The sequence below is a fragment of the Helicoverpa armigera genome, chromosome 18 (assembly GCF_030705265.1).
Source record: "Helicoverpa armigera isolate CAAS_96S chromosome 18, ASM3070526v1, whole genome shotgun sequence".
Taxonomy (NCBI): Eukaryota; Metazoa; Arthropoda; class Insecta; order Lepidoptera; family Noctuidae; genus Helicoverpa; species Helicoverpa armigera.
Window position 1 is genome coordinate 7796592 of NC_087137.1, and position 14605 is coordinate 7811196.

General features: G+C 33.8%; 1 protein-coding gene and 1 non-coding gene across 3 annotated transcripts in view; one reads left to right on the plus strand and one right to left on the minus strand.

Moving 5' to 3' along the window:
- Positions 1-14605, minus strand: part of LOC110379197 (neuropeptide CCHamide-2 receptor) — a 90449-nt gene that overhangs the window by 54289 nt on the left and 21555 nt on the right. The gene's annotated exons all lie outside the window — the stretch shown is intronic.
- On the plus strand, positions 724-916 carry LOC126057012 (U2 spliceosomal RNA). The gene has a single exon (XR_010277387.1). It is a non-coding gene; the product is annotated as a U2 spliceosomal RNA (small nuclear RNA).

Below are 14605 nucleotides of genomic sequence, written 5' to 3' on the forward strand. Positions count from 1 at the left end.
AATAGAGGTAGATCATCGAATTTGTACCTATATCAATTTCAGGAGAATGAGAAGCTACGAGTAAGTAATAAATTCTAAAACACTTAAATGACGTAGCTCTGTGAATTTATCGCAGTTATCGATCGTATAATAACAATAAATCTTAAACATAAAACAGTATTCAAGGAGCAATTTTATTTATAAGCCATTAAAGGTTATTTTACAATGACAGCTTAACCGCGGAGTTACTTATAAGGGGACATTTGCTACAGCGGAGAGACATCTTGAAAATATCGAGAGAAGGGGTACTATTGTTCATTTTAATCTTGATTAATTTATTTGTTGTTCATTTAATCTAACAATTTTATTCTTAAGCCTGTACCATTTTTTATACAACACTTTGTTAAGTAAATCAGAATAAAAGTTTTAAAAACGACTTTTCAAGATCCTCCTTTTTGTTTATTTACAACTTGGGAGCTAGTTGGTCCTGTTTTCTGTCCCTTTTTCAATAAAGTAGCAATGATTCATTTTATATTCGTTTTAATGCTATCGATCACAGTACGTTTTACTACTGTTTTATTTTATTACGCACTATGCGTGACGATTACTAGGGGGGTGACCTACTTAATACATAGTCCCCTAACTTTTCGATAGATGGCGCTGTACGCTGACGTCACATTCCTGAATCGCGGTGTTAAGATTCTCCGCGGTTGAATGACTACCCCGGGGTGCCGGCACTACGGTATCGCTTCTCGGCCTTTTGGCTAAGATCAAAGTGTAGTATCTGTTCTTTTCAGCTTAATATCTGAAAGTTCCTTCACTGAGGGACCAGTATATTAAACTGATTTTTGTAACCTGACGGGATGTTCGGGGCTCGCTCCACTCCCGTCACGGGTCGGCCCGGCATTGCAGTGCCGCCGGGATCGGCCCACATAATTACTTGAAAATCTTCATACTAGCAACAGTTCCAAACTCTCTAGTAAATATTTATTAATTATTTCTGACCTTAAATTCCATTAAAGTCAGCGCGTTCGATAACGATAAAATGTGCGCTCTCACCATGTGAACAAAATATAAAATTAAAATCTGAAAGAAATGATTGATACATAACACGCCATCATTTTTCAAGACCGATAATACCTAATATTTGCCAAGTTTAATACTACAAACTTTTCAATAGTTGACCGGTCAGTGACCAGTCAAGGTGACGTGTGTGAAACCGTTTAACTGAACATAAAGCAATATTAACAATTCAATAGTATACCTTTCTTAAGCCCCATAAAGTTAAGTTTCTCTTAGAATTTCATTTATTGTGAACTCAAAAAGTTGCTGACACTGTCTCTGCCTATTATTATGTTCGATCCATACTTCGATCCCGTATTTTAGGTAAACAATCCTTTTAAAAATCAGTAGGGTAGGTCAACGTTGATTAAGATTAATGAATATAAGTACAAGACGGACTGGGCAATGGTCAAGGAATTAATGATCCTAAAATAAACCTTTTTGTAACTCCCTATCCGCCTTGATGAAGCGTGGTAATATTAATATAGTTATCGGCCCGAATCTTAAGCTCTGACCTTCACCTGCGCAGAAGTAATTTATTGGGTCCCTTTTGTGGTATGAAGTGAGGCGCGGGGGAGGGCTAAAGCGGTGATTGGCCCGCAGCGCATCGCGTCATAGCCGTCACTCGGGATTGGTTCTTTGCTAATAAATCACTTCTGATGTAGGTCAGAGCTCAAGATTCGTGCTGATAACTATACTTAGTATCAAAACAGGCCTTACTCAGTATGCAATTGGTCAATGATGAACATTACTTTCCAAATATGACTATCAATTTCTTCTTTTATCTTCCAATTTTCTAGCTTCAAAAACCCATCAATCAATCGTAAACGCGCTGATCTGTAAAAGCTAACGTAACAACGTTAACGCCTACATACCATTGTACCAGGGTATCATAAATCACAGGGCCAAGTTATTGCGAAGCCTAAAAGCGTTGACCCGTATGTTGTGGTTGCTCGCACTCAGGCATACAGAGTCTTTGAAGTAAACGTCATCAGACGGGACTTGAGGTTGCGTGCCCCTGACGTATTCAAAGGTTGGCTGGAACTATTTTGCTTTTTACTTATGTGTTTTTTTTTGTCGTGGTGGAGGTTTGAAAGATTTGTGGTGGGGAAATTTTTTATTACTGTTTACCTGTTATTTATTGAGGTTGTCTGTTTACAAAATGACAAAAATATTTGGAAAGTTCTAATTTATAGACCTTACAGTACCTACGGGAGCCAAGTTTTATTTTTTTCATAGTATTAAATTATTTTTTCTATGTACATCACTTACCTACGTTGTCAAATGACAACGTCGAATCCGTCTTTATTCCAAAATTCATAGGTGGCTTACCCTGCAACAAAGAAACGTATTCATCACACAAATGTTACCAATTGAAAAAAGTATAGTATAATATAATATAGAGTAAGAAGAGTACTAAAGAAGACAATATGCTGTGCCGATCCCAAATAAAATAAAGATGAAGATAAGGGCAGGAGGAAGATGACGATGAAATATATAATTATTAATCCTCAAACACCATACAAAAAATAAACCTTAGGTTTTCGTTATACCAAGAACAGGTACCGAAGATGACTATTTTGATATCTAAAGGTAACAAGGGTCCAATAGGTAATCTAAAGTCGTTTGAGCAATAAATCTTGTGGCATAAGGGCAAGAGGCTTTGGTAAACCAACAGACCGTTCAATTTCTGCTAAACTACATTTACAAAACCACAGATTCTTGGTTTCTGAAAGCTATTTTGGTTGTCATCATTTAAATTAAATTTTGGGAACTGAACTGATAATTATAGGAAGTCAGGTTTATAGAAGGCTAACTTTTCCTTATAGTTCTTTCACTCATATCCCGTCAGAACCACTTTCCGCAATCATGTGAATAGTAACTTGCGCCCTGTTTCAGGCTCTTGACTACATTTGACTGCATTTAAATTGGTTTAATAGATTTGGCGGGCGCGACAGACAAACAGACAGATAAAGTTATTTTCGCATTCATCATTTATTGTACTGTTTATCCACACAATTGTCACTCAAGGACAGTCTAGCTTTTAATTGGATAATCTATTTTAAGTTTCAATTCCATCATTCCCTACAATAAACAAAGAAACTATATTTAACTCTTTATATTAAAAATATTCTTTGAATAAGAACAAACAGTGATGATTCAAAACAAAGACAAAGTCAAACCATTTATCGTCGTCGATCGTCAAAAATATAAAGAAAATTGATTCTAGTTGCCCATTCCAAAAGTAGCTTTCTATGGAGAAGAACGGACAAGCAACTCAATGGTTACTGTTTTTAAAATCGAGGCAGTAAGTTCTTTAATTATTTACATAGATATTTACACATTGATGTACTTACAATAAACATAAAAACTATCCTAAATAAAAAACCTAAACATAAAATAACGAAAAAAGCATAAAAAACATGCACATCGCTGTCGACTAGGAGTGTGCTCAAAAGGCTGGCAGCATTACCTCGTTGGATCGCCATGCTAATCCTTTGGCCGAGGTCATAGCCAGCCTTTTGGTCACGAGAAGTGTCAACCAGTCGAATAGATAGATCTTTAAATAGAAGTAGTCATAAAAAAAACTTATCTCACATGGAAAATACCCAAAAATAGTTCTGCATATTTAACACGACACAAACATGATATATATTTGTTTAATAGTTTTTGCATACAATTGTCTGCGAATAATTACGTAATTAACGCAAATAGGTACATACTGTCTGACCTCCACAACCCTTGTTAGGATTTCATTATCAATCAGACACTGTCAAATTATCGTACCTTGTTGTACTAACTGATTACTGATTAGTGCTCATTTGTAGGCGCTTGTAATGTTATTAGTTATTAAAATAAATTATGTTTTTTAATTGCTCTTAACCTATTTGGTTTAGAGACAAAGACAACAATTTGATGTTACGACACTCTAAATACTAATAGTTTGCCATTCATCATCAACTTTTTTATTGTCCCACTACAGGGCAAAGACCTGTTATTGAAAATGTTTATTCTATTTTAACGTGTCTTTACACCTATAAGAAAAACCTCATTCTTAAAATAGATTCATTGACTAAAATACGATCTCAAATCGACTGAGATAACCCATAGGCACAATAACTAAAGAGAAACCATTTAAAAATTCTCCGAAACAAGACGCACATACAAGTTGGACTAGAAGACAATATTCTTGTGTTTTAAGCAAGAAATAGCACCAAAAACAAGGGGTGTACTACGCCGAATCGAATAACAAATAATCGAATATCAATTGATCGACCACTATAAATCGAAATTCTAAATACTCGAACATTCATAATATCGAATGGTTATTAAATCGAACATTCAATACATCGCGCAGTCAATACATCGAGTGTTCAAAATATCGAATGTTTGTTTGATCGAGCGTTAAATGCATCGCATATTCATACTTTCGAAAAATCTGTATTTTTTATGAATACAAGAAAAACTCAAATTGTTATAATAAATCACATTTTAATCTTTAATTCTTATCTTTTAAAGGTACATTTTAAATTTTTGTATGAATTGAAAAGGCAAACGCGGGATTGGGGAGACCTACTTTACAAAGAAGAGGCAAAAGGGATGATAATGCGATTGAAAAAATGTTAAATAATAATAAAAACTATATTAAAATGTGTTTTATTACAAAATTTTGAGTTTTTCTTGTATTCATAAAAAATACAGATTTTTCGATAGGATGAATATGCGATGCATTTAACGCTCGATCAAACAAACATTCGATATTTTGAACACTCGATGTATTGACTGCGCGATGTATTGAATATTCGATTTAATAACCATTCGATATTATGAATGTTCGAGTACTTAGAATTTCGATTTATAGTGGTCGATCAATTGATATTCGATTATTTGTTATTCGATTCGGCGTAGTACACCCAAAAACAAGGCAAAACAAAATAAAGGAAGTGATTATCACACGACAATGACTCATCATAAACTGGTATCATACTCATCACGTCATTGTTAGTAAATAATACGTCATATCCAGCTTGTCAACAGCCTGATATACCCTTTTGTGACGAAAAAAGGTTCTCAGGGCCCGGATGTTAGTTTCGTCAGTTTTCATGTACCGATATTGATAAGGTCTAAATATACTGTTGTAGTATTATGTAGGTAGGTGCTACAATGTCGGGCCTGCGGGATTTTTCGAAAGAGTTACCCGGGTCATGGTATACAAAGGGCTCTAGAAAGAACATGGTAGAAACTCTGACACTCTCACAGCAGAAGGCAGAATCTGATGATATTCGATGTCAAAAATAAATGTTCTGAACTAACAAGATAATAATCTGATTACAAGAACCCATGTTATAACCGTTGCCATGGTAACGAACTATAGTACAAAAATAACCCAAATGGCTTTAGCTGGTTTACTGGTAGACTGTTTCTTTTTTATTTAGAAACTGTAGGGAAAATACTTACTCTTTCATGCCTCTTTAAAATTTATCGGTATTTTCCGAATTCAGATGTTTCAATAAAAATTTGATATACTTAAACTGTATTACCTTTGTTTCAGTGTGTATTTATTCGATACATAAAAGAGCTATATACCACTGATCGAGTATTCATTATTTTCTTCTTTTTATAGTCTCAAAGTAAAGAGGATTATTTTTTGTTTTTCAGTACGTACTTGATTTAATATTTATTTATTGTACAAAAAACCACCTACATAGGTACTTGTGAGAATATGCGTAAAATTTTTCTGAATTTTATTTATAGGTACAATGGTACCTATATAAGAATGTTGGTTCATTATTTATTTCAGGGTCAATCATGTGATATGAATTTTCCAATGATCGTATTTTATTTTTGTTACTCTGTATGTCAGTCGCGTTTTTAAGCCAAAACTGTAGAACTTATTTACCTAAATGAAATACTGCACACAGATATTCGCAGGAATCTACACTAACTAAACATTATAAGGAGGGTGTTTCTGTAGTTGTTTGTTTTTAATTGATAAACTCAAAAACTACTAGACCGATTTTAAAAATCCTTACTTCGTTGGATAGCTACACTCTTCACTCTCCCCGAGTAACAAAGGCTAAATTTTGTCCCGGTACGGACAGTAGTTGCGAAAGGCGGGTGAAACCGCGTGAAAACAGCTAGTAATTCATACTTATGCAAATAATTTCGCACCAAGAATGACGTTATCTACAAAATTGAACGAAATGGAATTCAACGTATTTGAGAATTATTTTGACGCCAGAAAGTCGTGGTGTGAAGAAATTCATTCATGTTCTCAATATGGTACGCGTTTGACATAATATTTGTTGGAGCGGGTAACGGTGGCTGGAAATTGAATTGTATTGTGCAGTAATTAAGGTTCTAAATCGTTTGGAATTGGATTGAAGATAGAACGTTTTGTCTCCAGGGGTACCGCTGCCATCTGCAGTAACACTTTCAATGACAACTGGTGGGCTTAGTAATGAAATTGTTAGTAGGCACTTGGCTCTCTGTTTGTCACAATATTATTAGTGTTTTAGAATTATAAAATTATTTACAGTTAATAATTAAATTATGACCTATATCGATTTCTGGGAAAAACATTTTTTATTAAAAAAAAATATATATATTTATCAGTAGCGTTGACGTTTTCAAATAATGATCGAGACAAGAAATATCTTTGTAAGTGTAGCTGTAGATAAAGAGCCTAGTATAATAAAACCATTCAATTTGTGAAGGTAAGTATTTAAGAATATATGAAAAGCGAATCTCAAATTAACATCTAAAGAAAACAATTTTTATTTCGTGACTATTTACAAAACACGCCTACCAACTACATACATACATTTTTCGGTACCTACTCGTAACAAACCTTCGCCTAGACTGTCGGTAATAATAGAAGCAAAGCAATCAACCATTTTTATTTTATAGCTCCCGTCACGCGAACCAACCCGTAATATAAATGTAAACGTTCAGATTTCAGTGTTACGCCTCTTTTGTGTAGTCCGTATGTAAAAAATCATATTTTTTAATGGGAATGGTAATCTCGTAATCTATGCTAGATTGAAAAACAGTGAAAATGAATTGAAAAACTAGTAATTGGAGCGAATCTAAACACGAAATATATTTGCTATTTTGTATCTGAGATCCCTATCACTATGTTGACAAAATTTCAAATATAACAAGTCAGTACCAGCGTTCATCCAAAAACATCAAATCCATATTTGTTCATTTGTTTTAGAGCTGTCACAAATAGACAGACAAACACTTGCGGTCAAATATAGTAAAGTAGAATTTCATGAAACATGACATAGAACCACCACTGAAATACCAGCTTTCATCCCAAAAATTACAGAAACAACGATACTACCGTTTACCAGTTACTGGTGCCACAGACAGACAGACGAACACATAGCTGTAAAAATATACCTAACATCTCTCTTTTTGTTCCCGGACTTAAAAAAACAACATCAAATGTTTGTACTAATTGTCGATACCCGTTCGTAAAGGCTTATTGGCAATCAATGCAATTTAATTTAGATTTGTGACAAACATACATTGTAGGACCTAAACCAATAGTCCGAAACGAGTTTCCAAAACTTCGATTTACTTAACCCTTGATCTTCTAACGAGGGCTCACAATGTATGCAAAAGAAATTGCAGACTACGTACCCCTAATATTCTTGTTTTTGCCTAGAAAGGTTCTTTATGTAACATACTCCATAATCAAATAAATGATTAAATGATAATTAAGAAAAAAACCTAAAAAACCTAAAACAATACTCGTTAAGTTCAAAGTTGAAAAACTTTTTGGTAATTTAGGATTTCAGAATCCATTTTCATGCACTACCTATTCAAATATCTAAAAGCTTTGTAATATTATTATCGTGTAAGCCTATGTATTTAGGTGCCTATGTATTCTGCCCATATATTTTGATATTAAAAAATGGCGGACCCTTACCAATGATAAATACACATTATCAAAGAGATGCCTACATTGTCATACTTTCTTTAGCATCTGGTATTAGGAACAACAGCTCAGTTACGTAACACATAGTGTTACCCAGAGATGTTGAATGAGCCACTTAGTAACGCAAATGGACTAATTCCATGTCTGTATTCGTCGCATAGCGTGGTAATGTTAATATTTGCTGGATAAAAAACTTGCTATGATGAAAATGGTTCAAGCGCCACATGGGTTCATATATTTTTACAACGTAGCAGAGTGTTGCCACTATCCAAAGTTTTGTTAGTATTTTATGCATGACCAAAGATTGGAACCAAGACCAAGACCCATGATTAAAAATCTTGGAGACAGTCATCTAGGAAATTCATTCTCAGCTACACGTAGGGCACCTTTCATAAAACGAGGTCCTAAAAAAGCATCTAAACTATGTATGGTCTCGAACAATGTTAATGTTCTAATTCTAGTGCTAAACCCGGTACTTTTAAGCTTAAGATTATATTTAATTTAAGACCACGTTTTATATAAAACCGGAGAATATTTCTCTGAGTTGGAAATCATTAAGATGATAAAAGGTATATTTACCATTGTTCTATATGAGTTTCACCATAGAAAATATCATCAAAATACCACATCTAACCCACAAAGAAACTTATTTACTAAAACAAAAACGCCCCCTTCGTTAATTTACGAAAATATTGTTGCAAATAAAGATAAGTGATGATACAATTATCTCGTGAACGCAGGCGTCCTTTGTTTGTTAATAACAATATCCTGTGACCACTAATCCCTTGTCATGGGGTGTGATCACGGAAATATTTCGCCCATACATTGTAGCCCTTTATTGGAATAGTCGGTTGACTTTGTACACCCGAGTTTAGGAGAAAATAAGAGTGGACTGTGAATTTTTATGTATCTGTAGAAATAAGAACATACTAATAAATAAACACATTTTTTTTTCTTTTTTTACGAAACTGTAACAAAGTAAGTATAGTTTTTATAAATGTATGTATCTACAGTAGTAATAAATAAACACGATTATTATTTTTTTGATTTTTTACGAAACTGTAACATAGTATAGTTTTTATAAATGTATGTATTTACAGTAGTCATAAATGTATAATGACTCTTACTTCACGCATTCGAATATAAAAATATATACCTAACATATACATATAACATAGGTAAAGCCTTTCCCGATATATGGGCCATTATCTACTTATAGATTTTCACATCAAACTTGTACCTAGTTCCTGAGATTAGCGCATCTTATAATAAATTCAGTTGCTTTGTATAATTTTATCAGCTTACTATTGTTATGTAATAGAATGTTTGTGAAAATATTACTTTTTAAAAGAGTGTCTATGGAGTTTCTTGCCGGCTCTTCTCCATGATACCAACTTTTTGGAACCGTGCAACTAATTTGACGTTTCATCAGAGCCTGCAAAGGCCTATTTGAAATAAAAACAATTTGATTTTGATTTTGATTTTGATTTTGAATGAAACTAACATAATAATAGTTATAAATGTATAAACGTTTCTTAGGTCACGCATTTGTATACAAAAATATACACGTAACATAGGTAAAGCCTTTCCAGATATATGGGCCATTATCTACTTAAAGATTTTCACATCAAACCTGTACCTAGTTCCTGAGATTAGCGCGTCTTATAATAAAGCGTGTTTCTTTAAATATTACCGGCTTTAGTTAAACCATTAACGTTCTTTAAGACTAGTTTAAAATTAGCACTAAAGCTGGTTAAGACCACATTTTATAGTGAGGTAGATTAGCTTTAAAATATTAGTAAGGATATTAATAATTCAAAAATAAATAACCATGTCAATATTCTTTAATCTGTGATCATAGGTTATAAAGGTATTCATATTTAAAATTAGGAATCACTATGTACTGCTAAAAAATATAATAAAAATTAATAGTTTTAAAAACTAAAAAACACGCTAGTCATGTATTGTCATCAGAACTCTGAGCGTTTGCATTTCATCCTAATCGAAGACCGGGAAGTGGGTCAAATTAAGATTCCAAGATTTTCTTACACACCTAGTTAGTTTCAAGTGCAGCTAATATAAGCTTGTTTAAAAAAAACAAACAGTTTTTACCCATCTTCAGACCTATTATAACTACAAAGTCATCAAGATTTTTGTCCCTATCCCATATTGATAGCTCACGAGTGTACTTCGTCATTGATGGATGTAGGAAATAGTCTATGCATCTCGTTCCGAAGGCTTGTCCTCCCATAAATCAAACGGGACGCTTCTATCGCGCTTGTATAATTAAATGTACATACATAACTGATATATACTGGAATATTAGTGTATGTGGTTTGCCTACATAGAGTTTATCTTAGCTTGCCTTTTAATTACATACACAGTATTATACTACAGCCTTCTATGCGTAAATGGAGCATTCACATGGATATGTGAGTAGTTCATTTTGCATTAGATAAAGTGATCTAAAGTATATTTTTTTGTTGTGGGAATTCATCAAATGACTCCTCCCGCTATGGGTCGTGAGGAAGTGTCAGAGTCGAATTGACTAACCCACCATGGTCTCGCTGGAGCCGTTTGTGTACCAGGGCCGCGGTAACTCTTTAGAACAATCCCACGGCCTTTTCTTATTATTAACTTAACTTTGTTGTTGAAGATTACCAATTAATTTTCACACATGCACAGACTTCCAGGAATTAGTTAGTTCTGTCGTACACGAATAGAAACCGGAGTGCACAGATTAGCAACTACGCGTACGATAAACGTGACTGACAATCTTCTCACATTTATATAGTAGTAGTAGGAATATATCCTACTTAATAATATTATAAATGCGAAAATCCGTCGGTTCGCTACGTTTTCACGCAAAAACTACTTAACCGATCATCGTGAAACTTTGTACTCATAATAAACTTGATGGTACTAGAATGAACATAGGACACTTTTTATCAAAACACCATGCGGGCAAAGCCGCGGGCACCTTCATAAATACATATAGGAACCTACTATACCTTTTTAAATATAGCAGTATATCTACCTTCATAATTATTATTCATACGGAATTCGTGATATCTGGGGTATTTTCCTCTGAATGTTTATGAATGAATTATTCAATTCTTCACATAGAAATTACGGTATATATTAAGCTAATGCATTCGTAAAAAGTGGAACTGAGAGCCGTTTTATTTAATGGCGACTTCCTTATGCTCGCTTGTGAATGAAAATAAAAATAAACATTCTAAAGCATTGAAAGATCAAAATGTATACAAAAGTTTTTCTTTTCCATGCTCATTTGCATGTTTTGAAATTGAATACTTACTTTTGATTTTTTTTATGAAAAATAGATAAGAGGAAAAAATGTGAACTTTGATAAGAAATAATTATGGGAATTATTGAAAGTATGGAATAGAAAATAGATGTGTAAAGGAATTTGTCAAACTAATGTCAAAATTATTGAAATATGCCAAGACAAGAATAATATATTTTTCATGCCTGCAATTTCCTATAAGTACCTCAAGATGTCATATAAGTTTATTAAACGCAAACTACCAGAACTTCAGAACCCACGCTTACACTAGACCTTTCTATTACCCATATCAGAAAATCAAATCTCTCTAACAAAATTTCCGATCAAACAATTACCCCCGATAAAACCATTCAGCGCTTTATCGCTTGAGCGCTGCACAGCGCTGAAGCAGCTTATCTGGCTGCAGCAGCATACATTAATGCTAAAACTTCGATAAATTGTCGGCTAGAAGCGTCAACTACAGTTTGAAATACAATATTCATGAGATTCACGTTGTTGTTTTTGATTTTGATTGTAGAGTGTGTTTTTGAAGAGGGAAAACTCGAGTCATTTGTTTTTTGATTGGTTTATTAGCCATAGTACGACTTATGAGTATGACTATGGATTAATAAGTTTTGTTCTTGTTTTATGTCAGACTGTAGTCTTATACATCCAAAAAATAATAATAATTCTGTAGCGTGTGTTAAATATTACACAAAAATGATTTCTAGAAACGAATCAGTAATGCCAGCGTATAATTTCAGATAACTCGATACATATTTCATTTTAATGATTCTAGGTAATGCAATTTATTGAGAATTGAGTTCAATGAATAACAACATCCTGGGAATGCAATTGCGAATCCCATAGAATCAATTTCCATAGAAATAGATTGTGGAAACTGACAAATAACACATCTATTTCTACGCAACTAACCTATTTACTCTCCTAAGTACTACTTATGTATGTATATATCAACATAGTATGTATATTGAATCTTCACTTACGACGTAGATATACTAACATACTTAGATCATTGAACCAACTGGAGACGCCATTGACGTACCTTACCTACCACCAAGGAACAGACGCCAATAAGTTGACCTACCCCAATCTGTCAAATTTTACCAATCGAACATTAAGTACCCTTCGACTATAGTGATAAGGTTGAAAATCTACTGTAAAATATGACAAGTTGAGGTAGGTTTATGTGCTGTCATCTCTGCCGCTTTTACTCGTACATTGTAAATGAGAGAATCAAGTTTATGCTTGTGTTTGTTTAATTTTGACGTGTGACGTGTAAGGATGAGATTGAAAATGAATGATTGAGCTATCAATATCTGTTACGTTGCCCCTGGCGAGTAAATTGGCAGACTTTCTCACACAGAGATTAGTGCTCATAGCGGTTCCGGTTGGTAAAATACTCTTAGCCAATCTGTTAGGAATCTTCACTTACGACGTATTTACAATGACGTCATGCATCGCTTAACGCTGTCAGTTTGTATTAAAAGAGCTCGATATAAGAGTGACGTGAATGTGTACAAACAATTTTGATCCCTAGGTGGAATATGTTAAGGTGTTTTTTAGATAACATGTTTGGAAGTTTTTCAGTGATTTTTCTTTCGTGAGTATGGAAATAGATGATTTGGTTAAAATATTGGCTAGACATGAAGGTAGCTGATTTCTAGTCTGTCAATTGCAGCGCATTTTATTCCTTTTCTATAGAGATGATCGCTCATGTGATCTTATCCCCAGTTGTGTAAGTATAGAAGTATGCGCATTCAGTTATGACCAGTTGCATTGGAAACCAAAACAGTAAGAAAGTATATCAATCTCGGAAGAAACACGCAGAGAGACATTTTAATCCTATGAAAACAGAAAATATATTATGAGTACTTATTCTGTTTATAGGGAATACCATTATACACCTGATAGAGTAGGTATAACGATAAGGCATAAAAGATACCATTCTAACCACTAACCTTACCTACACAGACTATTTTTAATCCAGGTAACCACGAAGCCACTTTCTTCTCAGACAATTACCAACCTTAACTTCACAACAATAAAGTTGAAATCTGCTCACTGAAGACCACATAAAGAAGTTCTTTCAGAATGCCAGTAAAATGCGAGTTACAGTATAAAATATTTCGAAGCTAATAGAAGCCATTTCTAGACTTATCAAAGCAGAAAGAAGTGAGTAAGAATGTTTTTTTAATTAAAATAGTTTCTTGGTACCTAAGCTTGGCAGACCGACTTTATCGGATCTGGATTCAGTTTTTCTTTTTATCGGAAACTATTCGAGTCTTTGCAGTGTGGTCTTACTTTTAGTTTTGTTAGAGTTGCAATGTCGTATAAGTTTAAATTCTGGATAAAGTATCGTTTATATGAGAGTAGTAGCTGTAGAAGGCTACTATATTTTGATTTGATCTTGATTGTTGTAAGCTACTAGTATGCGCCCGCGGCTTTGCCCGCGGCTTAGCCCGCGTCGAGTTCGGTTGTATCGCGTTTCCAAGAGACCTCTTCAAAAGTCCGGGATAAAAACTACCCTATGTTCTTTCTCAAGGTCAACCCTATCTCTGTACCATTTTAAGTATTACAATCAGTTCAGTGGTTTAAAGCGTAACGGACAGACAGACGTAGTTACTTTCGCATTTATAATATTATTAGGGTATAATAGTAAGGAATGTACGACGTCGATGAAACGATGGACTGTTGCTTTTACTCTTTCACGCACAAGCAACTCAACAGATATTAATCAAACTATACAGTAAATTAGCCCAGACTTTCAAATACCACATAAACTGCGATTCAATCAAGATACCGGCTCATCCACGGAAAGTCATCATTCATTCATGTTCAAATATCAATTAAAAAGATTACCCACTAATTACAGGAAGTTAGATAAAGGCTAGACAGCACATATTGACATAACTATCTTATCAAATCCTGACCTAAAAAGCCATAGATTATTATGTCATGGGGCTTGGATCCCATTGATGCGAATAATCCTTCGGCTCGACGCTATTCAGTATTGGATTTTCGGGGAAACAGGGTAATTAGTAATTAGGTAAAATTGTTGCTAAGGAATAATTTAAATAAAGCAAAAAATTGGTCTTATTTACTGCTCCACAAAATATGTAGTAAAAAGGCTCTTTTCATCATGAAGAAAGTACGAGTGTTCATCATTGGGCTTGTCCTAAATTTTTTCTTGTCTAATATATTATTTATTTAAATCTTGTTACATAATTAGTTGCTTGATTTGCATATACATGTGTCTATGTCTATATTGCAAGTTTAGTTTAGATCAAATGAACAAAAAACTAAAA